This window comes from Protopterus annectens, chromosome 3.part1 (genome assembly GCF_019279795.1).
Source record: "Protopterus annectens isolate FY-2018-M chromosome 3.part1, PAN1.0, whole genome shotgun sequence".
Classification (NCBI taxonomy): domain Eukaryota; kingdom Metazoa; phylum Chordata; order Ceratodontiformes; family Protopteridae; genus Protopterus; species Protopterus annectens.
The window spans coordinates 1,281,770,947-1,281,797,863 of record NC_056732.1 but is presented as its reverse complement, the minus strand read 5'-3'; positions in this window follow the sequence as shown (position 1 = coordinate 1,281,797,863).

Below are 26,917 nucleotides of genomic sequence, written 5' to 3'. Positions count from 1 at the left end.
AAATGAGAAAGCATGGAATGAAGAAGGAAAGATGTTAGTAATACAGTTATGGAAAGATCATATTACTATGAGTACATTTTTATAAAATCTGGTCTGAATGGTAGATGATATTTAAGGAAAAATATACTTTTATACAGTGGTAATATGAGGTGAGAACAGCTGAGAAACAAAAATATAAAAGAATTAAAACAATGATAGAAAGTACTTTGACAAATAAAAACAATTATGTGAAAAAATCAAGAAAAATACAATAATTGTTATACAAACAAAGATGTTTTTATAAGGAAAAAGAGAAGCATTGAATTACTTTAGCAGATTAGTGAAAAAAGATGGTAGTGCAATGAGAGAAATAAAAATGTAAAGAAGAAATAGAAAGAACTCAGAAAAAGATTATGAATAGTGTAGTGAAATATGTGCAAGAAAAGTTTAAAGGAAAAAAAAGAAGGTAGTGGAAAAATATGGAAAGTAAAAAAAGTTAACAGAAAAAGAGCATAATGAGTTGGAAAAAAGGATTTATTTAAATGAGTTAGATAAATTATTAGGAAAATTAAATATAGATTTGGCTGCAAGACCAAATGGAATAGGGTATGAAATGTTTAAAAAGTTAAAGGATTGGCAACAAATATTTTTAAAGATTTTGAATGAATGGTTAAATGAAGGTTTTATGGATAAAGAATGATGTAGTGAAATGCTTAAATTGATATGGAAGAAGGAAGATAGAAAGCAATTAAAAATTGGAGACCTATAGTGCTGAATAATAATGATTATAACATCTTTATGAAAATAATATTAAAGAAATTTGAAACTTAAATGCAAAATACTATGAAAGGTAGTATATATATTATAATGACAAAGAGTTGTCAGAATTATTAATGATAGTTATAGAAACTGTAGATGAAATTATGAATAGAAAAGATGAAGCTAAAATAATGATAGACCAAAGTAAGGCATTTGACACAACTGGGCATGAAAACGTATAGGTAATAATGAAAAATTATACTAGGCTACTTATCTCAGTCGGACAAACCCGGTCAACAAATGTAAAATAAATAAATGTAAAATAAATAAATAAACAAATAATTGAGAAAGTTAGGAAATTATCTATGTCAATGTACAGTAATAATAAAGTAAAAATACTTGTAAACAGCTGGTTAAGCCAAGGGGTACATATGAAGAGTGGTATAAGACAGAGATTTCCACTTTGCATTAGTTATGAATGTGATAGTGTGCAAAATAAATTACAAAATGAAGGAGTCTGGATATATAATACCTGAAGATTTAAGAATTCCGGTTCTGTTAACATATACAGATGACACTATAATAACAACTGCAAAAAACAAAATTTGGATAAAAGAGGTAATAATGCACAAATGAGTGTCTGTAAGTAATAGGGATGGCTTTAAATACAGAGAAAGTAAAGGTTTGTGATGTAATAAATATAGGGGGCATATTTTGTACAATGAATTAAATTTCTGCATTAGGTACAAAATTTGGGAATAAAGATGTAAGTAGAATTCAGTGGGAAAAAATGATAGAAGCAATAAGCTCCTACCTGGCATTTTGGCACCATTACATTTGCACTCTCTTTCCCCTGGTATCTGATGGTAGAAGGACATGCTGGTTTGTTCAGTACATCCAATCAGTCTACTGTTGCTAAATGCAATCAATCTCAGAACAGATTCATGTTTAGTGTCTATTTATTTATTTATATGTTTATTACAATTTTCAGCTTATTTGTAGACTGCTTTATTTTTGCTTCTTCTATAATTTAAGCCTACTTGTAGACTGCTGCATTTTTGCTTCTCCATACTGAAACTGCATTATTCTGTCTAATGTGTAATGTATATTAAGGATGTGTAAACACATTGCTCATATATGCCTATGCAAGCATCTGCAGTTGTTGTTTGATATATAGGTCAGAAATTGCACTGTTGAACTAGTTAATACTGCCTAGAGAATTGTCTTCAGTCTTATATTCATTGTGCACTTGTTTGTTATACCTGCAGACCAAAGTGCATTTTAGGATATTAATGCTATGTCTAACAGAATGCGTCCAACATAGTTCTTGCGGGCAAAATCCCCCTATTATTTCCTGTAGGCTTAACATGGCTATCCCCAGATTTCTACTCCTATAAGTCTACCAGTTGTGGTGTAGTAGCCTCAGAAGAACTTGGTCTACCTACAGTCCGTAATTAACCATTATGTGTGAGTGGATTATTCACCAAGGCTAACGATTCCTTGGCCCTGTTTGTAAAATACATATCCTGTGTAGTTGTGGTCTTTGGTATTAGCTTACTGATTAGCTAGTTTACTTGCTGTCAATGGCTTTCATCTATTCCCCCTTTTAACTAACTCAGCATCACCTGATTTTGGTGCACTAGACGTAGTCCGCCAAATACACCATAAGCATTAGTTACAGATATAAATCAAAGCTACTCTTTTTTTTCCTAATAATGTGAATTAGGATTGTTGCTCAACCACTGTGAAAGTACCCTTGGTAGTGTCTGCATGCTCGCTATAGTCTATTGGCTGCACTAATAAGGGGAACTTGTGCATGTAAAACTTGTAGTGTCATGAAACTATAACTGTCTTTTTAGCAAGTTTTTGGCTTGTTTTTACCCTCATCTCTGTCTCTTCTTTTTCCCTGTAAATACCTTTTCTCATCCCGTTTCTCTTTCTATACATTAGAACTTACTACAGATAACTATTTGTCTCTCTTCTTCACCACTGCTCTTTCCTCCCTCTTTCTATCCATTTCTATGGCTAAGCAGTTCTATCTTAGTATTCTAACTATATGTCATTCTCCTCCTTTCTTTAAGGACCTGTTGTTTGACATACAGCTACTGTTAAACCAACGCAGTTACCACAGAATAGCCACCACCATGAAAAAGTTTTTCCTCTCAAGCAACTCCAAAACAGCCTGTTATCTACTGTATGTACTTTGTCTTTCCTGCCTGATGTATACTATACTGTTGTAGCAATACATATTGTAAATCCTGGCAACCTCCTACTGCCACCAGATCTAGTCCCCCTTCCCCTTCTTTTCTGTAATCATTGTGTCTTTCTGGCCTTTCTGCTAGTACTATTTTTCCTCTGCACTCTTCGTCTGCTGTAATAACCCACACTCTACATTCCCTCCCCCAAACTTTCATGCTGTTCTTCATTCTCATAAAAGTTTTATCATACTAAGACACCTCATCCTTAAGGCTAAACATGAGCCTGTTATTCTAACATTCTGTTCAACAACGAGACTTCTTTCTCTATAAACTGAACTTACTTGGTTCTCTAAGAGAATCTCTCACTGATTGTTTTTGCTCTCAGCACTCACTACCTAGGGTTTAGCCTCACTATGTTCGCCCTTGCTTACACTTTGGCTCACTCTGTTACCTACCCTATCCCCATTCCCACCCACCCCTATATAATTTCTTTTATAGTTAACCCAAAATGTTCCCCTCCTCTTTACTCCACCCTATTTCCTGTCCTGTTTACCAAACAAACTTAACCAATACTCCACACATAGTAACATAACCACTACCCTTAAGATCTTACAATATACTACTCTGCCTCCATCTACTTCCCCACTAGCAGTTGTCCTTACTCAGAATAATGTGCAAGTAGAAAACTCCTGCCACTTTCTCCTACTATGCTAACCTCTCTCTTGCAAATATGACCCATAAATTGCATATATTCTGCAATCTGTTCCCTCTACTACTTTTGTACTAGCTAACATTCTATGAAAACCAACCTATAACTACATACCTTTCTACAAGCCACACTCCACCAAATAACACCCCACATCATCTTCACTCTTTCATAAAATACTCTATAACCTAACCCACAATCACTGTTCTTCCTAAAATCAAACTGTATCCACACTCATCAAACTTTACTAAAACTAAAATCAGGTACCTCTGCTACTACCTTTCACTTACTAAAACCCATATCCTCTCAAAAACTCTACTACTGCCAGATGATATCCATACAAACCCTGACTCATCTTCTTGCTCTTCAACCAGCAACTCTACTCCCCTACACTCAGGTCATTCTATCCCCCCAAAGAACATATATCCTTTCACGCTATGAATATCAGATGTGTACTAAATAAAATCAGTGAATTCCATACCTGAGTGGCAAATCACTCCCCTGATATTGTCACCCTTACAGAAACTTGGCTAAAGCCTCAAATTCCTGACAGAGACATACTTCCTCCTGGATATAATATACTACAACTTGACTGCCAAAAGAGAAAAGGAGGAAGAGTAGCTATTGTCTGCTCCAACCACCTTACTGTCACACCTCCAGTCAAACTAAACCAATCCTTTCTGCCTGCTGAAATACTGACTGCTAGCTGTAAACTTAACAGTCATATAACTATCACTGTGGCAGCAATCTATATTCCTCCAGAGGATAACATCCCCTTACTAGAAAATATTCGTGCTTATCTAGCACAACATATACATAAAAAATTATACTACTTGGTGATGTAAACATAAACTGGTTATCCCTCTGCTCTCCAAACTCTAGTGTATCTATTAGCTTGCAAGGTTTTACACAGTTGATCTCTACACCCACCCATGCAAACAAACCCTACAAATCTATCTCTCTCCTTGACTGGAAATTAGCCTCCAACCCACTTAAATACCATATCCATAAAACTCTAACTGATTCCCTAAGCAATCACACTCCAGTAAAAGTTCTTAGATTCACTTTGCATTCCCCTAAGCCATACAGATACACTGCATGTAGCAGCCTATCAAACTTCTAACCAGGCATTTTTTAATTCCCTCCTCTCTAAAATTAACTGGTCTTTCCTAAACCAAATACCACTAGATGAGGCTGTACATTCATTTAACGCTACTTTCCTAAATATCCTAAACTCACTTGCTCCCATCTGCACAGTACAAATAAAATCCAATATATCCCATTGGTTAACAAACACTACCCAAAAACTGATGAAATCCATGGACAGGATGTGGAAAACAAGGACAAAAACCAAGTTACCCATACACCTACAAAAATATAAGGAACTTAAAAATCAGACAAAAAAACAAATAAATAAATAAAGACAAAAATATTTCTATAGCAACCTCCTAACACCACATAAATCAAATCCTTCCATATTTTGGCATGCAATTAATGAAATACACCATCTTGGCAACCCCTCATCTCCTAAACCTTGCCCAGCAAATACTCCACAAGAAACTGCAGCTATTTTCAATTCCCACTTCATTGAATCCATTAAGAAAATGTTACCTTCAGACTCCTCTATTAAAAACACTGAAATCTCATCACAGCCTTCCCCTACTCTAACTGCACTACAACTTTTTCCCTAAACCCTGTACCTACCAATTATATTAAATCTCTACTCTACAAATTAAAGCCCTGCTTTACATCCACTGACAATATTCCTGTGTCTATCCTGATAAATTGCTCCATCTCTGAATCTAAAGTTCCCTCTATCTGGAAAGAATTTTACAATCTACCCATATACAAAGGAGGTAACTCCACATAAACTATTGATTTCAGACATATTGCAATCCTCTCACCCCTCTCAAAGATCTTAGAAAAATACATACACAAGCAAATCATGCAATACCTACTGCAAGAAAATGTACTTACTCCCACACAACATGGCTTTTGCCCAAAACACAGTACCACTACTGCCCTTCAATCCTTCATCAACACTATTTCTGTAGCCAGAGATAACAACAAGCTTGTTTCACATGTGTTCCTTGGTCTTTCAAAGGCTTTTGACACAGTCTCCCACCCTCTCCTTCTGAACAAATTAACTAACCTCAACTTTTCTACCTCTACTATTGTCTGTTTTTCTAGCTATCTCTCTGATAGAAAACATTCAGTAAAGTGGCTTTCTGCTCTCTCTCCTCCTCTGTCTGTCAATACTGATGTACCTCAGTGTTCTATTCTAGGTCCATTACTCTTTAATATCTTCACTAACCTACTCTACACTTCTTGTCCTCAGTCATCACTGGTCAAATATGCTGATGACTCTACAGTTATCTATCTTGCACTCCCACAGAACCCCTGTCACTCACTCAGTCTTCCTTTAACTTCATAGAAACCTGGATCTCCAAAAACCAGCTTATACTAAACTCTAAAAAACAAAACTTTTACTTTTTCTTCCTAAAAACATAAACAACTTTAAATCTACTTTTTTCCATAATCTCTTTAAACAGTGCTCCTATCAGTTGAACCTTCCACTAAACTTTTAGGTGTCATAATTGATGACCAACTAAATTTTGATCTACATGTAAACAATTGCAGTAGTAAAACCCATCAAGAACTCGGATTTCTATAAATAAACAAAACGTTCCTCACCAATAAAGCTAAAATATCCCTTGCTCATGCTTACCTATTTCCAAGCTTAGTATATAGCTCCCAAATTCTCAATAACATCAGCTCTACTAACTAAACTAGAATCTACCTATACCACGGTGGCCAGATTTTCAGCAAACCTACCTTATAAATCTCACCACTGTCTCTCTCTCTCTAAAAAAACTGATCTGGCTAGAATTTCCTCATCAGCTTTTCCTCTCCCAGCTTCTAATTATCTATTCCATCTTATATTAACCATCATTCTGCCCCTACCTATCTATACTAATCTCCTACTATACTCCACCTAGGACTGTCAGAAGTTCAGATCTAGACCTACTACAAATATATAAACCTAAAAACAAAATAGGCTGCAACCTTTATAGTTATCATCCGTACAAATCTTGGAATAAACTTCCACAGGAAATTAGGGTCTTCAGTAAAGCTAACAAATTCAAGCCTCCCACAAAAGAATACCTGAAATGTCACTGGACCTGCCACTGTTCCCATCCCCCATAATCTGTCAATCTGTCCTAAGTATTGTCCTTATACCTAACAGTATCAGCGTTAAATTCCATATAACCAATATGCACATCTCTCACTGTTCTCTCAATCCACCCATATACCGACTCTCAGCACACTTCTATTACCCTTCCTTCAGTGTCTTCCAGCATTACAATAATCCCTACTTAAGCATCTACTAAACAAATACCTAGGCCATGTACAGTTTAAACACTGCAATTACTGTAATTCAGTATCTGTACTGACTTTGTGTTTTTTTTTCCTTATTTATCAACATTCGAAACCTCAGACTATTTATACATATTATATTATGAATGTTCTCTAATTACAAAATTGCATTTTGATGTGCATATCTGAATGTTTTTTTCTGTAAATATCTTTAATGCTATAAACTTTACTACTATTAATACCTGTAAAATACTAACATATTATTTTGTAGCTTTTTTCCTTGTGTCTCCGCTGAAAAAGAGCTATCAAGCACAGACGGACAAACCCGGTCAACAAATATAATATAAGATAAAATAAATAAATAAAACCTGACTTTTCTGGAGAACACATAAATTATGATTCAGAAAAAAGGGTTATTTGATAAATTCAGTACTGGTAGGAAATATAGCATACTTAGCAAGTGTATGTATGCTGTCAACAGTATTTGAAAAGGCATTTTTACTGATAGTGTTTTCATTTATGTGGGGCTCTAGATTAAACCCTGTGAAAACAGGAGTTTTGTATGTAAATAAAGAAGAATATTTTTAGGGTTAATTAACCCAGTGTTATATGCTACTTCATTAAATTTGTACAAAGTGTTAAAGTGGATGCATGAAAATGATGAGAGATTAGTAGTAAAACTGTACAAATATAAGTATGATAAATGTTTGTATGGGGTAAGGTAAAAAAAGAGTAAAAAAGAAAGACAATGTATAAATGAAGCAAAATGTTACCAAAAAAAAACATTTTTGTGGAGTATAAAAAATGATGATATACTAACACATAGGAAAGTGCAGTATAATAATGTACTCATGAAATATTACTAGTTAAAATTTTGGGACAATCTAACAGTTGAAAAAATTAAAGCTATAACAATAATAATATCTTCTTCCAATCCGTGCCCCTGTACTCGAGCAGAACGAAACACTGTTATCCAACGTAAATTTTCAGTGGAACTAGACACAAAACTGCAGTTTGCTCGTGTAACGTTTTAATGACAGTTTTCAGTAAAAATCCAAATGGTTTAGCGCTTTCATCTGTCGCAGACAGATTTCATCAGAACCAAGCTCACAGTCGCATACTCTGACCTTTATACTACCATTTTGGCGCCTTTTTATATTTAAATATATTTAAAAATATTTAAAAAATGAAGACTTATGGATACATGCATATTGTAATGAAATGCTTCATAACCTTCATAAATACTTCTAATACATTTATACAAAATAATTAAAATTAAAATTTAAAAACATTTTAATACCATATGATTAAAATCATAATATATACACATCAGTATGTAATTGAAATATTTGTATCTCCTACTAATCAAAAATGTCTACTCATTATGCTACTAAGACTCGATGAACCTATCAATAACTACACCCCATGTATCTAGCAATTAGACACTGTACGGCAATAGTATTAAGTCATGCTTTTCTACTGTAACTATGAACATAAATGTACACTATGTCAAATATGATATATTGAATATTGTAATGTGGCAGTACATTCCTATGCGTTCCCCAACAATAAAAAGGGTTTCAAGCTAATGTATTCATTCAAGCCAGGGAATGTGGTGGCATCCAACATGATTTGCCATTTACTTTCTAAACATCCTAGTTTTGCTTTCCAATTACCTCTATCTACTGAGCTGTTAACCTGATCCAATATTGAAAATATAAATGTGTGGTCTTTATTTAAAGCCTTTGTATGTTTACTCAATGCATTATTTTCATCTCCTTTTTTGGTTTTATAACAATGCTCGTAGATTCTGGTCTTGAACTTCCTTTCCGTTTTCCCCACATAGTATACATTGCATTTTTTACATATAGCGAGATATACAACTCCTTGACTATTACAATTCCCCTCCTTGAATTTACAGACACTATGGGTACTATTTTCCAAGACCACCCTGTTGGCAGTGTTAATATACTGACACTGTCTGCATGCTCCACATTTCTTTGTCCCATTTTTCCTGTTGTGCTGTATCCTACATGCATTGATATTTGTTTCAGTTAATCTTTTCAGGTTCATACCTGTTTTTAATATAATCTTAGGTGTAGCACCAACCGTATTTCTTGCTTCTTCATCAACATTAAATATATACCAGTGTCTACGTAGTATTTCTTTCACTACATTTGTGTATGGATTGTACATTAAAACACACACCCTTCTATTGAACTCATTATGTGTATTTTTTACTAACGTTGGTTTACCTAGTAATGGTTCATATTTCTTACCCCATTGTGATTTAACAAAATTTGTCACATCTATCAACATACTGTTGGGGTATCCCCTTTCCTTGAACATCTGATGGATAATTTCAATTTCTTGATTCATAATGTCTTTAGTGGACGACATGCGTGCAGCCCGTACACATTGTCCCTTTACAATATTCTTGAAGGTGTGTGGTGGATGGTTACTTCCATACTGTATGTAGTCGTTGGAAAAGGACGGTTTCCTATATAATTGAGATACAAATCCATGTTCGTCAGAGCTGATAAATGTGTCTAAATACGGAATTCCCTTCCTTTCAACAGTGTGGGTGAATCTCAAAAAATCCGTGGTGGAATTGATATATTGGATGAATGATGGTATGGTATCCATCTTACCTTTCCATACAATAAATATATCATCCAAAAAGTGAGTGTACAGTAACATATTCTTGTAATATTCACTCGTGAAAATATACTGATTTTCCCATTCCAGCATAACTAAATTTGCATATATGGGTGCACATGATGCACCCATAGCAACTCCATTGATCTGTCTGAAAGTCTCACCATTGAATTCGATGTAATTGTGATCCAAGGTCAATTCCATTATACTCATAATCAGTTGGATTTTATCCCAAGTACAGTCAGAGTATTTCCTCAAACTGTTACAGAAATACTCTAGACCTGTATCCTTGGGTATACTCAAGAATAGATCCTTGACATCCACCGTAATGAATATTATATCAGAATTCCATACATCTGTATTCAATTTGTTCAAAAAATGCCAGGAATCTTTAATCAAGTGAGGGACTATTTGATGGATACTCTTTGTCCATTCGTCCACCAATACACCCAAATTAAATGTTTTAGACTTTGAAGCGGATATGATTGGTCTTAAGGGAGGATTCTGGATATCTTTATGAATCTTGGGAATACCAATTATATGTCCCAAGATAGGATATTCATTCCTAAGGAAATGGTACACCTCCTCTGTAATTCTACTGTCCAACAAATACTCTTCTATAGCCAAGTCAATTTTCCTGTATCCAATATTGATTTGATTCCGTGAAATAGATTCGTAGTTCCCTGAATTAATCAAGATATCATATAGTTTTTTCTGATAATCACATGTATATGTTATTAGTATCCCCCCTCCTTTGTCGGGTTTCATGACTCTGACATCTTTATTAGAAACTATGTCTTTAAGCATTTTCCTTTCTTTTTTTGTCAGATTATCAGTAAATTCATTTTCCTTTCCGTGTCCCTTCCTTACATTGATGTATACATCATACAGTTCTCTACACACTGCTTGTTCATACAATGCTACAGTTTTGTTATTGGGGGGTATGTAAGTACTTTTTTTCTTTAACTTATTCTCCCTGTAGACTATTGTATCATCCTTGTCTTTGAATTGGAAAGCTAAGTTTAATCTGCGACAGTATAATTTCACTTCTTTTATGTTGTCAAATAGATTAAACTGTCCGCTTGGTATGAATTTCATCCCTTTACTAAATAATGAGAATAGTTCTTCTGTTATTATCATATCAGTATAGTTATATATCATGAAACCCTTATAGTTGTGAATCTTGGGGTAATTTTCACTTCTATTTGTACCCGTACTGACATTACTATTAGTTTCCTCCACAATACCCACATCACCTTCTGATGTATTCTCTTTGGAGGCAACCTTAATGATGTTCACGTTACAATGGTTATCTAATAATGTCTCTTTTGGTATTTTTTTGGTGCTGGAAAAAATCTCCCTCCCAGAAAATTTGAATTGACCTCCTGTCTATCATGTATGTGCTCACCTTCACTCTGTTCATGATGGTGCATTTTGTTTGATTTTCTATCATCCTGAGGCCAAATATACGCCCTTCCAATTCTATACTGTTCAACATCCCTCTCCATTTTGTGAACCTTTCTGTTGTATATATTCTTAATTCTATAATTAGCTGTGGAAAATTGTTTGTAAAAAAGTTCCTGCCACTGGTCAAATTCATTGTCACTTGTTATATCATCATTTAACATTTCAAGTTCATTGATCAATTTTGCTATTTTTTCATCATTGTATTTCATTAATAATTTCATATACATAGTGCCAAACATGTCAAACAGTTTATCAAAATCTCTTTTAACTGTTTCAGTATATTCAATTCCTAGTGGTAATTTAAAAAAACGCAACCCTTTCGGTGTTATATGGTTATCTATACATTTCTCTAAATAGACATTGTCCAACTTCACACTCTTAAATTGAATTAATTTTTTGCCCAGTGAATTAATTTTTGTTTTTAAATTATTGGAAAATTCATCAAATGCATAATTATTATGTCTGTTAATATTTACTCTATTTACATCAAATGCATAATCATCATTTAAAAAATCCTGCATACATTTGCCATTATTTCTTACATCCTGTCCTGAACATTTTCTATTATTACTCCTAGTTTTACTAGCTGGTTTAGGGCTTAAGAAAAAATCAAGAAACATGGTACCTGTATTGGTCTTGTTCATTGTATTCTTTTTTGTGATTTTTGAATACAGTTTGTTACTGTCCCGAACTTTGGGTCGTGCCCCCAACCTTTCCATCTCGTCTTTGTGATGAAAAATGCTGAAATCAAACGTGAATTCAGCTTCCGATAATATGTTATCACCAACTTCTTTTAAGTCAATACCAGTCAGTCTTCTCGATGTAGATTTACTGTTTCCCAGTGCTTGCCCATTAGGGATATCGCCCATACTGTTCAATTCTATCCTTTCTGCTATAAACGGTGGTGTTGCACTTCCCTTGCCATTGCCTTGGACCTGTGGAGAACTCGTACTGTTAAGTGGCATCGCTGACCCAGCCAATTTCCCAACTAAATCAAGTAGTTTGCTGACATCCGTTTTGAGCGAGATAACCTCCTCTTGCAATGATACGAACTCCGCTCTACTCAATGAAGTATCCTGTGGGACCGGATCGGTCATACTGCAACCAGGAACAAAAATAGACTCACACCAACCAAATATCTTCTTCCAATCCGTGCCCCTGTACTCGAGCAGAACGAAACACTGTTATCCAACGTAAATTTTCAGTGGAACTAGACACAAAACTGCAGTTTGCTCGTGTAACGTTTTAATGACAGTTTTCAGTAAAAATCCAAATGGTTTAGCGCTTTCATCTGTCGCAGACAGATTTCATCAGAACCAAGCTCACAGTCGCATACTCTGACCTTTATACTACCATTTTGGCGCCTTTTTATATTTAAATATATTTAAAAATATTTAAAAAATGAAGACTTATGGATACATGCATATTGTAATGAAATGCTTCATAACCTTCATAAAATACTTCTAATACATTTATACAAAATAATTAAAATTAAGATTTAAAAACATTTTAATACCATATGATTAAAATCATAATATATACACATCAGTATGTAATTGAAATATTTGTATCTCCTACTAATCAAAAATGTCTACTCATTATGCTACTAAGACTCGATGAACCTATCAATAACTACACCCCATGTATCTAGCAATTAGACACTGTACGGCAATAGTATTAAGTCATGCTTTTCTACTGTAACTATGAACATAAATGTACACTATGTCAAATATGATATATTGAATATTGTAATGTGGCAGTACATTCCTATGCGTTCCCCAACAATAAAAAGGGTTTCAAGCTAATGTATTCATTCAAGCCAGGGAATGTGGTGGCATCCAACATAATTTGCCATTTACTTTCTAAACATCCTAGTTTTGCTTTCCAATTACCTCTATCTACTGAGCTGTTAACCTGATCCAATATTGAAAATATAAATGTGTGGTCTTTATTTAAAGCCTTTGTATGTTTACTCAATGCATTATTTTCATCTCCTTTTTTGGTTTTATAACAATGCTCGTAGATTCTGGTCTTGAACTTCCTTTCCGTTTTCCCCACATAGTATACATTGCATTTTTTACATATAGCGAGATATACAACTCCTTGACTATTACAATTCCCCTCCTTGAATTTACAGACACTATGGGTACTATTTTCCAAGACCACCCTGTTGGCAGTGTTAATATACTGACACTGTCTGCATGCTCCACATTTCTTTGTCCCATTTTTCCTGTTGTGCTGTATCCTACATGCATTGATATTTGTTTCAGTTAATCTTTTCAGGTTCATACCTGTTTTTAATATAATCTTAGGTGTAGCACCAACCGTATTTCTTGCTTCTTCATCAACATTAAATATATACCAGTGTCTACGTAGTATTTCTTTCACTACATTTGTGTATGGATTGTACATTAAAACACACACCCTTCTATTGAACTCATTATGTGTATTTTTACTAACGTTGGTTTGCCTAGTAATGGTTCATATTTCTTACCCCATTGTGATTTAACAAAATTTGTCACATCTATCAACATACTGTTGGGGTATCCCCTTTCCTTGAACATCTGATGGATAATTTCAATTTCTTGATTCATAATGTCTTTAGTGGACGACATACGTGCAGCCCGTACACATTGTCCCTTTACAATATTCTTGAAGGTGTGTGGTGGATGGTTACTTCCATACTGTATGTAGTCGTTGGAAAAGGACGGTTTCCTATATAATTGAGATACAAATCCATGTTCGTCAGAGCTGATAAATGTGTCTAAATGAATTCCCTTCCTTTCAACAGTGTGGGTGAATCTCAAAAATCCGTGGTGGAATTGATATATTGGATGAATGATGGTATGGTATCCATCTTACCTTTCCATACAATAAATATATCATCCAAAAAGCGAGTGTACAGTAACATATTCTTGTAATATTCACTCGTGAAAATATACTGGTTTTCCCATTCCAGCATAACTAAATTTGCATATATGGGTGCACATGATGCACCCATAGCAACTCCATTGATCTGTCTGAAAGTCTCACCATTGAATTCGATGTAATTGTGATCCAAGATCAATTCCATTATACTCATAATCAGTTGGATTTTATCCCAAGTACAGTCAGAGTATTTCCTCAAACTGTTACAGAAATACTCTAGACCTGTATCCTTGGGTATACTCGAGAATAGATCCTTGACATCCACCGTAATGAATATTATATCAGAATTCCATACATCTGTATTCAATTTGTTCAAAAAATGCCAGGAATCTTTAATCAAGTGAGGGACTATTTGATGGATACTCTTTGTCCATTCGTCCACCAATACACCCAAATTAAATGTTTTAGACTTTGAAGCGGATATGATTGGTCTTAAGGGAGGATTCTGGATATCTTTATGAATCTTGGGAATACCAATTATATGTCCCAAGATAGGATATTCATTCCTAAGGAAATGGTACACCTCCTCTGTAATACTACTGTCCAACAAATACTCTTCTATAGCCAAGTCAATTTTCCTGTATCCAATATTGATTTGATTCCGTGAAATAGATTCGTAGTTCCCTGAATTAATCAAGATATCATATAGTTTTTTCTGATAATCACATGTATATGTTATTAGTATCCCCCCTCCTTTGTCGGGTTTCATGACTCTGACATCTTTATTAGAAACTATGTCTTTAAGCATTTTCCTTTCTTTTTTTGTCAGATTATCAGTAAATTCATTTTCCTTTCCGTGTCCCTTCCTTACATTGATGTATACATCATACAGTTCTCTACACACTGCTTGTTCATACAATGCTACATGTTTGTTATTGGGGGGTATGTAAGTACTTTTTTTCTTTAACTTATTCTCCCTGTAGACTATTGTATCATCCTTGTCTTTGAATTGGAAAGCTAAGTTTAATCTGCGACAGTATAATTTCACTTCTTTTATGTTGTCAAATAGATTAAACTGTCCGCTTGGTATGAATTTCATCCCTTTACTAAATAATGAGAATAGTTCTTCTGTTATTATCATATCAGTATAGTTATATATCATGAAACCCTTATAGTTGTGAATCTTGGGGTAAGTTTCACTTCTATTTGTAACATTACTATTTGTTTCCTCCACAATACCCACATCACCTTCTGATATATTCTCTTTAGAGGCAACCTTAATGATGTTCACGTTACATTGGTTATCTAATAATGTCTCTTTTGGTATTTTTTTGGTGCTGGAAAATATCTCCTCCCAGAAAATTTGAATTGACCTCATGTCTATCATGTATGTGCTCACCTTCACTCTATTCATGATGGTGCATTTTGTTTGATTTTCTATCATCCTGAGGCCAAATATACGCCCTTCCAATTCTATACTGTTCAACATCCCTCTCCATTTTGTGAACCTTTCTGTTGTATATATTCTTAATTCTATAATTAGCTGTGGAAAATTGTTTGTAAAAAAGTTCCTGCCACTGGTCAAATTCATTGTCACTTGTTATATCATCATTTAACATTTCAAGTTCATTGATCAATTTTGCTATTTTTTCATCATTGTATTTCATTAATAATTTCATATACATAGTGCCAAACATGTCAAACAGTTTATCAAAATCTCTTTTAACAGTTTCAGTATATTCAATTCCTAGTGGTAATTTAAAAAGCATACCCTTCGATCGTGTTATATGGTTATCTATACATTTCTCTAAATAGACATTGTCCAACTTCACACTCTTAAATTGAATTAATTTTTTGCCCAATGAATTAATTTTTGTTTTTATATTATTGGAAAATTCATCAAATGCATAATTATTACGTCTGTTAATATTTACTCTATTTACATCAAATGTATAATCATCATTTAAAAAATCCTGCATACATTTGCCATTATTTCTTACATCCTGTCCTGAACATTTTCTATTATTACTCCTAGTTTTGCTAGCTGGTTTAGGGCTTAAGAAAAAATCAAGAAACATGGTACCTGTATTTGTCTTGTTCATTGTATTCTTTTTTGTAATTTTTGAATACAGTTTGTTACTGTCCCGAACTTTGGGTCGTGCCCCCAACCTTTCCATCCTTTCCATTTTTAAATATATTTAAATATAAAAAGGCGCCAAAATGGTAGTATAAAGGTCAGAGTATGCGACTGTGAGCTTGGTTCTGATGAAATCTGTCTGCGACAGATGAAAGCGCTAAACCATTTGGATTTTTACTGAAAACTGTCATTAAAACGTTACACGAGCAAACTGCAGTTTTGTGTCTAGTTCCACTGAAAATTTACGTTGGATAACAGTGTTTCGTTCTGCTCGAGTACAGGGGCACGGATTGGAAGAAGATATTTGGTTGGTGTGAGTCTATTTTTGTTCCTGGTTGCAGTATAACAATAAGAAGAAAATGGTGGAATCAGGAAGTAGAATGTGAAGATTTTTTTTTTTTTTTTGTGGAGACTGGTAATAGAGAAATTGCCAGTAAAAGGAAATATGCCATATAAAAAAGTAATAGAATATGTTTATATTGTCAAGAAGAAGAAACTATGGAACATGTGTTTTTGAAATGTAAAAGAGTAAAAGAGTTTGGGGAAAATTATGTAAAGATTTTTTGAAGTTATAATAGAAGTGAATAAATAAACATGGATATGTTTAAATAAGGATATTATAAGAATAGAAGTAAAGAATATGTTGAAAGAATAGATAAGCTATTTTGTTTTATATGGGTTACATGGAATGAAAATGTAACTGAAATTATGTTTAATGGTAAATTAATTTTAGCAACAATATTAAGTAAAATCAGATGGTGGTTATACAAAAAGGAGTGGTGTCTAAGAGGGATGAAAATTTTGTATGAAATTCAAAGAAAATTATAAATATGTGTAAAGAGATTTGCATATGTATATATTTGCACATTTGTAACTATTTTAAAATATGTAAATATTTTGTAAGAGTTCTTTCTGTAGATAAATAAAGGACCCTTCCTCTTTTCAACAGGTGCTTTGGGATCTTTTACATCCACCTACAAGTGCTATGGGATTCTTTTACATCCACTATCACCAACTTATGCAGATGGGCCCCCTGTTTAACATCACATCCCAAGGACAGCACACTCAGGAGTGCAATACCTCCAATTTCAGCAATTAACTTACATGGTTTGGGAATTAAACCTACAGCCTTCTACCTCAATGGCAAGTGTGTACCCTATTGCACTATTGACACTACTACTGTAGGTGATTGCTTTTTGGAAGTTGTTTCTATTGTTCAACTTTTTGCACAGATTCTGTGCATGGCAATCGCTACTAAAAGATCTGCAATGAGTAAAGATTAGGGGTTATGACCTTTGAGTGTAAAGGAAGTAAAGTAATGAGTACAGCTGAGGCATCTCACAATACACATGGTTGTTCATAGGTTCATAGGTTCATAGGTGTGTACTAGACTAATGAGCCTGAGGCCTTTACAAGCCTAGCCCATAGGATTCCCCTGGCATCATGCCACCCAATCTTAGTTCCCAGTGACTCTGTTGAGTAGAGCCACTAGCATGATCCCAGGGTGAATTTTCTATTTCCAATTCACTCATCAAGATTTCTCTTGAAGAGGGCCAGTGAGGTGCTCTGTGTGACATGTATGGGAAGTCTATTCCATAGCATGGGCAGTCTCTGGGTTATCCCTCCAGCACATTCTGCTGATTGTGGTAATGAGGTTGAGGTTACTGGAGCATGTGGTGCACAGGGATTGGGATTTCCATAGATGTAGCACTTCTAACAGAGCTGGGTCAGACATGGCTTTGCAAGTCAAGCAGAGATTGCCTCTAAGTAGGCAATATGAGACAGAGAATAGTTGGAGTTTTTTGAGTCTATCCATACAAGACAAGTGTTTAAGTCCTAGGATTCTCTTTGTGGGGTACTTTCGCAGCCTGTCCAGTTGTTGCAGGTGTCTAGTGAGGTACATGCCAAATGGGCATTGTACTCGATGATGGGCCTAATGAGGGAATAACCTTTCTTCCTGAATGCAAAACCCTTAGTAATGAGATGTGCTACATAGAAGGACTTTCTGACCACTGTGGCAATGTGGTGCAGAGAAGGACTTTCTGACCACAGTGGCAATGTGGTGGTCAAAAGAAAGGTTGCCATGAACCTGTGTTCCCAGATCTCTTATAAGGCCTTCTGTGTTCAGTGGACTACCATCAATGTGGTAATTCAAGGGAACTGGATGTTTGTCAAAGGGGATGACAACACATTTTTTGGCATTGAGCTTAAGGCCATGGTTCTGACACCAGCCGTTGGTCTCAGTGAGGCCTTTCTGTAGGATGTCAACATCACCTGGGGAGTTAATGATAGCTCCCAACTTGCAATCATCTGTGAACTTTGTCAGCCAGAGTCCCTTTGTGTTGGCCTGGCCTTCAGAGAAGTAGATACCAAACAGGAGAGGACCCAGGACCGAACCCTGTGGGACTCCACTCGTGACTGGTCAGCAGTCTGACTTGGAGTCAGCTACTTTCACACTGTGGGTTCTGTGAGCCAGTTTTCAACCCACCTAGTGATATAGGGGTTGTTGCCTAGCTTAGTGAGTTTTTCTATGATTCCTGAGTGGGGAATGGTATCAAAGGCCTTGGCCAGATCAAGGTAGGCTGTATGAACTACCTTGCCTTCATCCACAGTTCTGGTGACTGAATCAAAGAAATCAACCAAGTTGAGCAGGCATGATCTACCCTTCACAAAACCAAACTGTGTGAGATCCAGAGTTTGGAGAATCCCTATATCCTTGTTTATTAGGTCCATGATGATGCGTTCCATAGCTTTGCATATCAGGCTCATCAGGCTAATGGGGCAATATTTCCCAGGGTTTGTAGTCACTTTTCCTTTGTGAAGAGGGATGACTCTAGCAGTGCGCCATTCGGTAGGGACAAAACCTGAGGTGAGGCTGTGATTGAACAGGGCACACAGGTGAGGTGCCAGTTCACTCTGTAGTTCATGTAGAACACAGCCAGGGATATTGTCATATCCCATAGAAGTTATATTCTTGGCCTTGGAAGTGCTATTTTAACCTATGCAGAAGTAATATTGGGTGCCTGGCAATCTACTGGCATTGTCATTGGTCCTTTGTGGGAGGAGAGGGGTAAAGTTGGCACTGAATCTGTCCGCCAGTATATTGGCAATATCTGTTGGCTCGGTATAGGAGGTACCATTGTGCAATAGCTCAGAACAAATCTGGGTATTGCCATGGAAATTATTGATATAACTTTAGAAGGCCTCCTGGTTGTCTTTACTATCTGCTGCAATTCTGTCTTCATAGCTAGCTTTAGAGGATTTGATGAAGGATCTCAACTTTTTGTTGAGGCTGATAAGGGAGTTTTTCCAGTCTTGGGACTTCACCTTATTCCACATCAGTTTCCTCCTTCTGTTGTAGAGTTTGTTTATGGCAGGGGACCACCAGAATGGCTTCCTTGTTTTTGGAGGAGAGCGTCTTGGGTCTATTGGGTATGGTGAGATCCATGCATTTGTGTACGTGTTCATACAGTGCATTGGTGTATGATTCGGTGGTCATGCAACTATTCTCTATTTGCATGGGTGCCGTGAAGTTAGCCACCTCTGTTTTTAGGCACTCAAAGTTAGCTTTGGAGAAGTTTTTCATGGTGGTTACCTTTGCGGGAGTGAGGGGTGGGAGGGATGTGGATTTCCAAGGTGATTGGTTTTGGGGCGGATCTAACCAGAGAGGAGTTGACTATTGGTTTAGAGCAATGGTTGCCCATGTTAGTAATGACCAGGTCAAGGATGTTACTACCTCTAGTGGGGGTAAGACCAAGATGGTCCAGGGCATTGGAGTTAATAAATTCCAGGAAACATTGGGCAAGTAGTAGTTTTCCCAGTTAATGGAGGGGTAGTTGAAGTCACCCAGTATGAGTGTTAGGTTGGAGCCGAATATTTTCCAGGGTGCTTAGGAACATTGAGTGTGAGTCTTGGGACATGGTTGGGGACCTATAGCAGGCTATGACCTGAATTGCTGTCTTGTTAGCTGCACATGAAGTATCTCTGATGCATTATGTTGGGCTACCAGTCTGGAAGTGTGCACATCCTTTATGAATATGGAAACACCACCACTTTTGGAGCTTCGTTCCAAGTTTTGAGGCCGAAAGGTGTGGAATGAGTTATAGCCTGGTAGTGCAGCGATGCTTTCTGCTGCCTTGAACCAGGTCTCTGTTACAGCACAAATGTCATAGTTCTCCATTTTAAGGAGTGCTTTGAGCTAGTACATTTTGAGATTTAGACTTCTAGCATTGAGCAGCATGACCCTCAGATTGCATTTGTCTGTAGCTGTTACGGTGGTAATTTGGTCTTTGGAACACCACCTAAAAAAGGCACTATAGGGATGGCAAGAGCCTTGGCCAGTATCCAGAAGCCCAGGGGTGACAGATGCAGGCCTTCTCTGGCAAAGCATTGAGGTCTGTCAATCATCCCAGGCAGACAGATACTGTTAAAGGGCAGAACCAGATACCTTTCACACAAAGTGCATGTGTGTGTGTGTGTGTGTGTGTGTGTGTGTGTGTGTGTGTGTGTGTGTGTGTGTGTGTGTGTGTGTGCGCGTTTTCTTGAAGATCATACATTGTTAACTTACTATGATATTTCTCAAAGGATCAGTATGTTACCATACACATGGCCATTTAAGATTGCTTCAGTTGTAAGTTTCAGGCTAACAGAATTGCCGGAATAATCTGGGCAGAGTATCATATACATAATTATGTTGTGTCCTTGCACTGATTTTCTATTCTGTTTTTCTCTATCAAAACATTTTTAATATAGATTGTATTTAGAATCTATGTTGTTGATGTAGTTGTGTCTTAATATGCATGAGCCAGACACATCCGAAGATCTGTGTTGACCCCTGACACTGATGAGTGAGTATAGAGGGGAGGCTGGCTTCAACCAGAACTGTGAGTTCACATTGACATAATTATGGATTTTCAGTTATTTTAGGATATCTCTATGCATTTATGTCTTATTCAGGGCAGCAGCACACCTGTTATAAATATAAAAAACAAGTTATTAGGACTCCTTTTTGAAATCTGAAAAGTAGTAATAGCCACCCCTAAAATAATAAAAAAGACAGAAAACACGGTAGAATAGTAAATGCTGAACATCACTTTTCTGTTTTAAAGTTATTTTTTTCTGGTGACAAACCGCATTGCACCCCCCCCCCCCCACCGACATGGAGAACTAATGTCTCCAAATTTATATACCAACTCGAGATTGCTGTACCTCAGAGAAAATGGAATATTATGAGGAATGGCAATCTCAGGTTTAGTATATGTAAGTGTGCATTTTCAGTCATTCAGTCTTGATATTCTGTGACATGCACTAATGAGTCTCAAAATTTCAAACAGTTACCAATATTACTGTAGGACTTCATACACTAGGATAGTTAAAATGTGGTGAGTTGACACATAAACTGGTTGTATGTAATACAATTATTTCAAGGTTTTAATGGAAAAGCTCACTTAGACTCTGCCATAGACTTCTGTGATGGGAAAAGTAACCCCCGGATTCACGAATCCTCCGTGTAAGACTAAATAAGTCTTACTCGGAAACTGCAGTTGAACAGTATGACGTCAGTGTGCCATGCATATTCATGAGGGCACACTGACTCCACTCCAAGTCCAACACGGACCGTGAAGGAAGGCAGGGGGCATGTCTGACTGCCGAGCAGTCCAAAGGTCCACACCCCTGCAAGTGTTTGAATTGTGAAATGTCAACACACATGAGCGAATCCGCTCAAATGTCTACGTACCCAACACTACACTCCCTCACACTGTAAACCCCCAGTACAGTTATGAAAAGTAAAACTTTATTTTTTTTTCTAATTACCGATATAGCTGCCCTTATTTGCACGTGTTTGCGTGGGTGTGCCCATTTGCTTAGCTGCAGTTAGCAATCTCGACATTGAAGAGCATAATAAGGAATGTTAATGCAAATTAAGCCAAATAGCAATAGCGTAGTGGTAGAGCCTTCGCCCAAAGAAGAGGCATTTATGGCTAGAGTCCCACCACTCCCCTTTCTATTTTATGTTTTAAATTAGTATATGGAATAATTCCTGACATATATGATTAAAATTTTACTAAAAAGCATTGAAATGGCCTATGTATCAGTGAACAAAATATATATTTAAAAAGGATCCTGACATATAATTGCCCACAGTTAAGCAGCACTTTACTCAGCGCAATAGAGTTGCCCATAGCTAAATAGCACTTTACCCAGCGCAATATAGTTGCCTGCAGTTAAGCAGCACTTTACCCAGTGCAATATAGTTGCCCGCAGTTAAGCAACACTTTACTCAGCGCAATAGAGTTGCCCATAGCTAAATAGTGCTTTACCCAGCACAATCGGTTTGCGCGGAGATGCGCGCCGCACCAACCAGCGCACCGTCGGGCAACGTGGAGCAACGTAGAGCAAAGTTGCCTAAACACAGCCACACCCCTAGCCTGTCTGGACAGTAGTAAAATAAAAAGCAATGATAAGGTTCAAACCCGGGACACTGTGCACCATAATCAAAGTACTGAACCACTAAGCCATGACAGCTTAGGATAAACAGCCACACTTATACATATACTTATAAATGGTAGATTAACCATTGCTAAGCAGGTCTGCAGTCAGCCGAGAATTTTCAAAAATGGCCAATCACAAAAAGGTGTGGGAAATGCAGCATATTTAAGCCCCATATGCGGGAATACTCGCCATAACTGATTGTAGCTCCCATCTGCAGTTAGAATGGTAGGTGCTGGAGAGGGTACACACTTTTGAGCACAACGCTGGGGCATTGAGGAGTCAAAATACATGGTTTGGCTCCTTGTCCACTGTCATGAGTCAAGACTCCTGCAGGGACAGTTCCAAGGGATGGAGTACAAGGCAGAGGCTTGGAACTGGTTAGCTCGTGATCTCACCAGTGCCACAGGCATTCCTCGGACTGGTGAGCAGGTCCGTCACCACCATGCAGATCTGAAGAGACAGAAGCAGGACCTACTGAACCGATGGATACAGGATGCCCGTGGGATGCAAGATGCCCCACTAATGAGTAGGTAGCCATGGAATGCAGTATGTAAGACATGCTAATTTAGTCTATATAATGGATAGGTATGTCTCAATATCCCTTCATTTACTTCACAGCTGCAGGTGTCCGTGCTGCGAATCAGCAGGCCTATGCAGATAGGCTGCTAATGCTGCACCACCATGCAGGTTATTAATTATTCTGCATGTATTGTTATATAAAATAGGTGAGAGAGCCTGAAAGAAAGTGTTGTAGCCCAATAATACAGCCATAAAATGCCTTGAATAATTCCTCTGCATTTACTGTTATATAAAATAAGTCAGAGAGCCAGAAAACGAGTGTAGTAACCCATTAAGAAAGGTAAAATAAGTCCAGAATAATATCTCTGCATGTACTGTCATATAAAATAAGTGAGCGAGCCTGAAAAAGAGTGTTGTAACCTATTAATAAAGGTATGATATGTCTTGAATATGTCTTCCATATGCACTGTAATATCAAATAAAGGAGAGAGCCTGTAGAAAAGTGTGTAATGTAATTAATAAAGGTATAATACTTGGAGTGTGTCTGTGTCACTTACTTTGAAATGCTGTTGTACCCTTGCATTATACAAATAGTACTGCTGTAATAAGTGCTGTCAACCCACAGATGGGCAGTCCCATATAAAGTGGATGATGGAAGTGCCAGTAGCTGTGAAGCATATATTCAGTCCTCAACAGTCAGTTAATGGCTGGCATGCATAAGTAAATCTGGCACATGAGTAGCTTGTTAATGTGTTCCTCAGAAATGTGAGTGTGCTACACGAAATGTAGGGTTCTGTAGAAATTTAACTGAAAATGTCACATGAACACATCCATATATGTAGATATAGAACTATAAATAAAATAAATAACTATGTAGCAGTAACATCTGCATCTTGGACAGTTAGTATGTCAGATATAGGTCAGGTATATAGTGAACTAGCCAAACCCATTACACAACTTAATGCATGTTGCCATGTGTAATAATACATGTAGGGGATATACATCTGCAGTCAATAGGAATGTAGTGTAGTCTAAAAGTACTTATAAGATGTTAATTGAGGTTTCTTTCTACACCCTACTGTATGTGCATAAACAATGCAATTCCACACCTCAATGGGTATGTCTAATCTCAAAACATTTGTTGGGACATATGTCCTATTGTTCTATAAATATCTGCATTTACTTTGATGCATGTGCCCTGTTCAAACACCACAGTCTTGGTGGCCTGTTGCCACCAATCATCCCTGCATGCTGTTGGAATGTCCACTGTCGTTCAATATATGCATGTGTTATGCTTGCTGTTCAACTGTTGGAACCTTGGTGTGTTGGGTTAATGGGAATATTACTGCATGCTGTTACAACTAATTTGGAATGCTGTTGTTTATGTTGTAATGAAACACACCTAATCACAGGACATATGGGAAGGCCAGTCCCAGCAGACCCACCTGTCCCTCCTCAGCTGGCAATTACACCTGGCACCAGCAGGTCCAGTGCCCAGCCATGGCTCCCCTCCTCTGTTGGTCCTGTGCCACCTTCGGGTGGAAGCACTGCAGGGGATGGGGCTCGTCCACCCCCCCGTGCAAGCGTGGGCAGAGAAGGGCCACCTGTCACCCTCCAAAGGGTCCAGGCTGTGGTGCGTAGGGAGATCCAGAGTTCAGTCGCTGATCCCCTACAGCAGCTCGAGGCGAGAGTGGCATGACTCATGGGTGAGCCTGCCCCTCCTATGCAGCCCCCAGCACAGCCACCCTTGGGGCTGTGAAGGTGCAGTGGTGACTGCCCATGGGTGAGGATTTCAGTTCCACTGTTACCATCTGTGGGCTCATGGGCTTGCGATTTCCAAACATCCGTCCCCGTCAATTGTGTTCACCCACCCCATGTGTCATACTCCGCCCCTGTATGCATCTTGTTTGTCTTGTCTGTTTACCTCCCCAACCTACCTCCCCAAATATACCTACTTCCTCTACCTCACTTTCCACTCTCACCTGAAAAAAAAAAAAAGGGCAATCTGTTCCCACAAAAAAATTGCACCCCATACATAGCTGCCCATTTCGCACACATGTCCGCTGGACATGTAAACTGATAATTATAATTATCAGTACAACAGACTTTGTTGTCCTCACCCCTCTCTCAGGAGTGGAAGGTTTCAAATTTCACTCCAAATTTATTGCATATGCACAGCTGTTGCTGGTAAAGAAATGGGCAGCTATGGACCTTCCCTACACCCATCCTGCACATCTCGAGCTTGTTTCCCTATTGTCCAAAACAAGAACCCCCATTTCATTGTTTCCCTATTGTCTTTCCCTCTTTGTACCCCCTTTTTCACCACTTTCCTATCTCCCCATTTTCTTTTCTTTCAAAGAAAGTAGCGTGGGGGTTAGCGGGAGTAAGCACTTTTAAGCAGTAGTAAGCAGATTTAAGCAAGTGTGTGCATGTGTGTGCTTAGCTAAGCATCACTAAGCATTCACGCAAACCTGCGCAAACCAGCTTACAACTGCTAAAAAGTGTCTTAGTCACTCTGCATGGCAGGGCCCTTGTTCTGCTGAGCAGCAAAATAAAACACCTCTGTCAGTCTCGAACCCCAGACCTTGGACACACTAGACTGCATGAAGTACCACTAGGCCAGAGTAGATTTACAACACATTGTTACTACTTTCTTTGAAAGAAAAGAAAATGGGGAGATAGGAAAGTGGTGAAAAAGGGGGCACAAAGAGGGAAAGACAATAGGGAAACAATGAAATGGGGGTTCTTGTTTTGGACAATAGGGAAACAAGCTCGGGATGTGCAGGATGGGTGTAGGGAAGGTCAACAAATGTAAAATAAAATAAATAAATAAATAAACATTGGTGCTGTAATAAATATATCATGCATTACAATGAGTGAATGTAAAAGGAAAATAGGAATGTCATAACACAAATCTTGTTCTGTGGATCTTTACCAGCAGTTGTTGTGGAATTGCATGACATGACTGTGAAATGAGAACCAGCCATTCTAGCAGGAAATAATGTTACAGTAGCACTTTACAAACCCCACACAGTATCACAACAGGATAAACACTGACATATTTGAATAGGGCAGAGGCCATACTTCCTAACTGTGACTGCTTTTCAGGGATGTCCCTGACTCCTAAACAAATGTTAGCTTTGTCCTTCAGAATCCCTCTGAAAAGTACTGACGGTAGGCCAAAGAGTGGGGAATTACACTTAATGAATAATGTCAATAAGTAATAGTACACATTGCATGCACGATAGAACAGGTGTATTAATACATATGCTCTGATTCACTCACAGTCTCACCTTAATGTCTGTAATATATTACAGGTGTACCCCACTTATATGTACCTTTCCCTGAGGCTGTTCAAATATATACCTGAGTGTATAAGAGGCCTGGCAGAGGCAGAAACACACAGGCATTTCAGCTTGTCTGCTGTTACACACTCTGCAAATAGCTTTGGAACAAGTCCCACAAGCATACCCTTATGTAGGAGTACAACACAGAAATATCAAAGGATGTAGCCATGTTCTGTTAGCAACCAACTGTGACAATGCCATTGTTCCAGTGCAGAAAAGACCGGTGTGGTGCACAGACAAAGAATAATAGGCTAACCTCTGGCTACCATCTGGATATGTCCACAAGTGGGAGCTATGCAGACAGACTACTTGCCTTGTTAGACTAACAGGTACACAGCAACCCTGTATGTTCAGCAAGATAAACATCACACAATAATATATAATGCTCTCTGTACTTCTGCACCCCTAC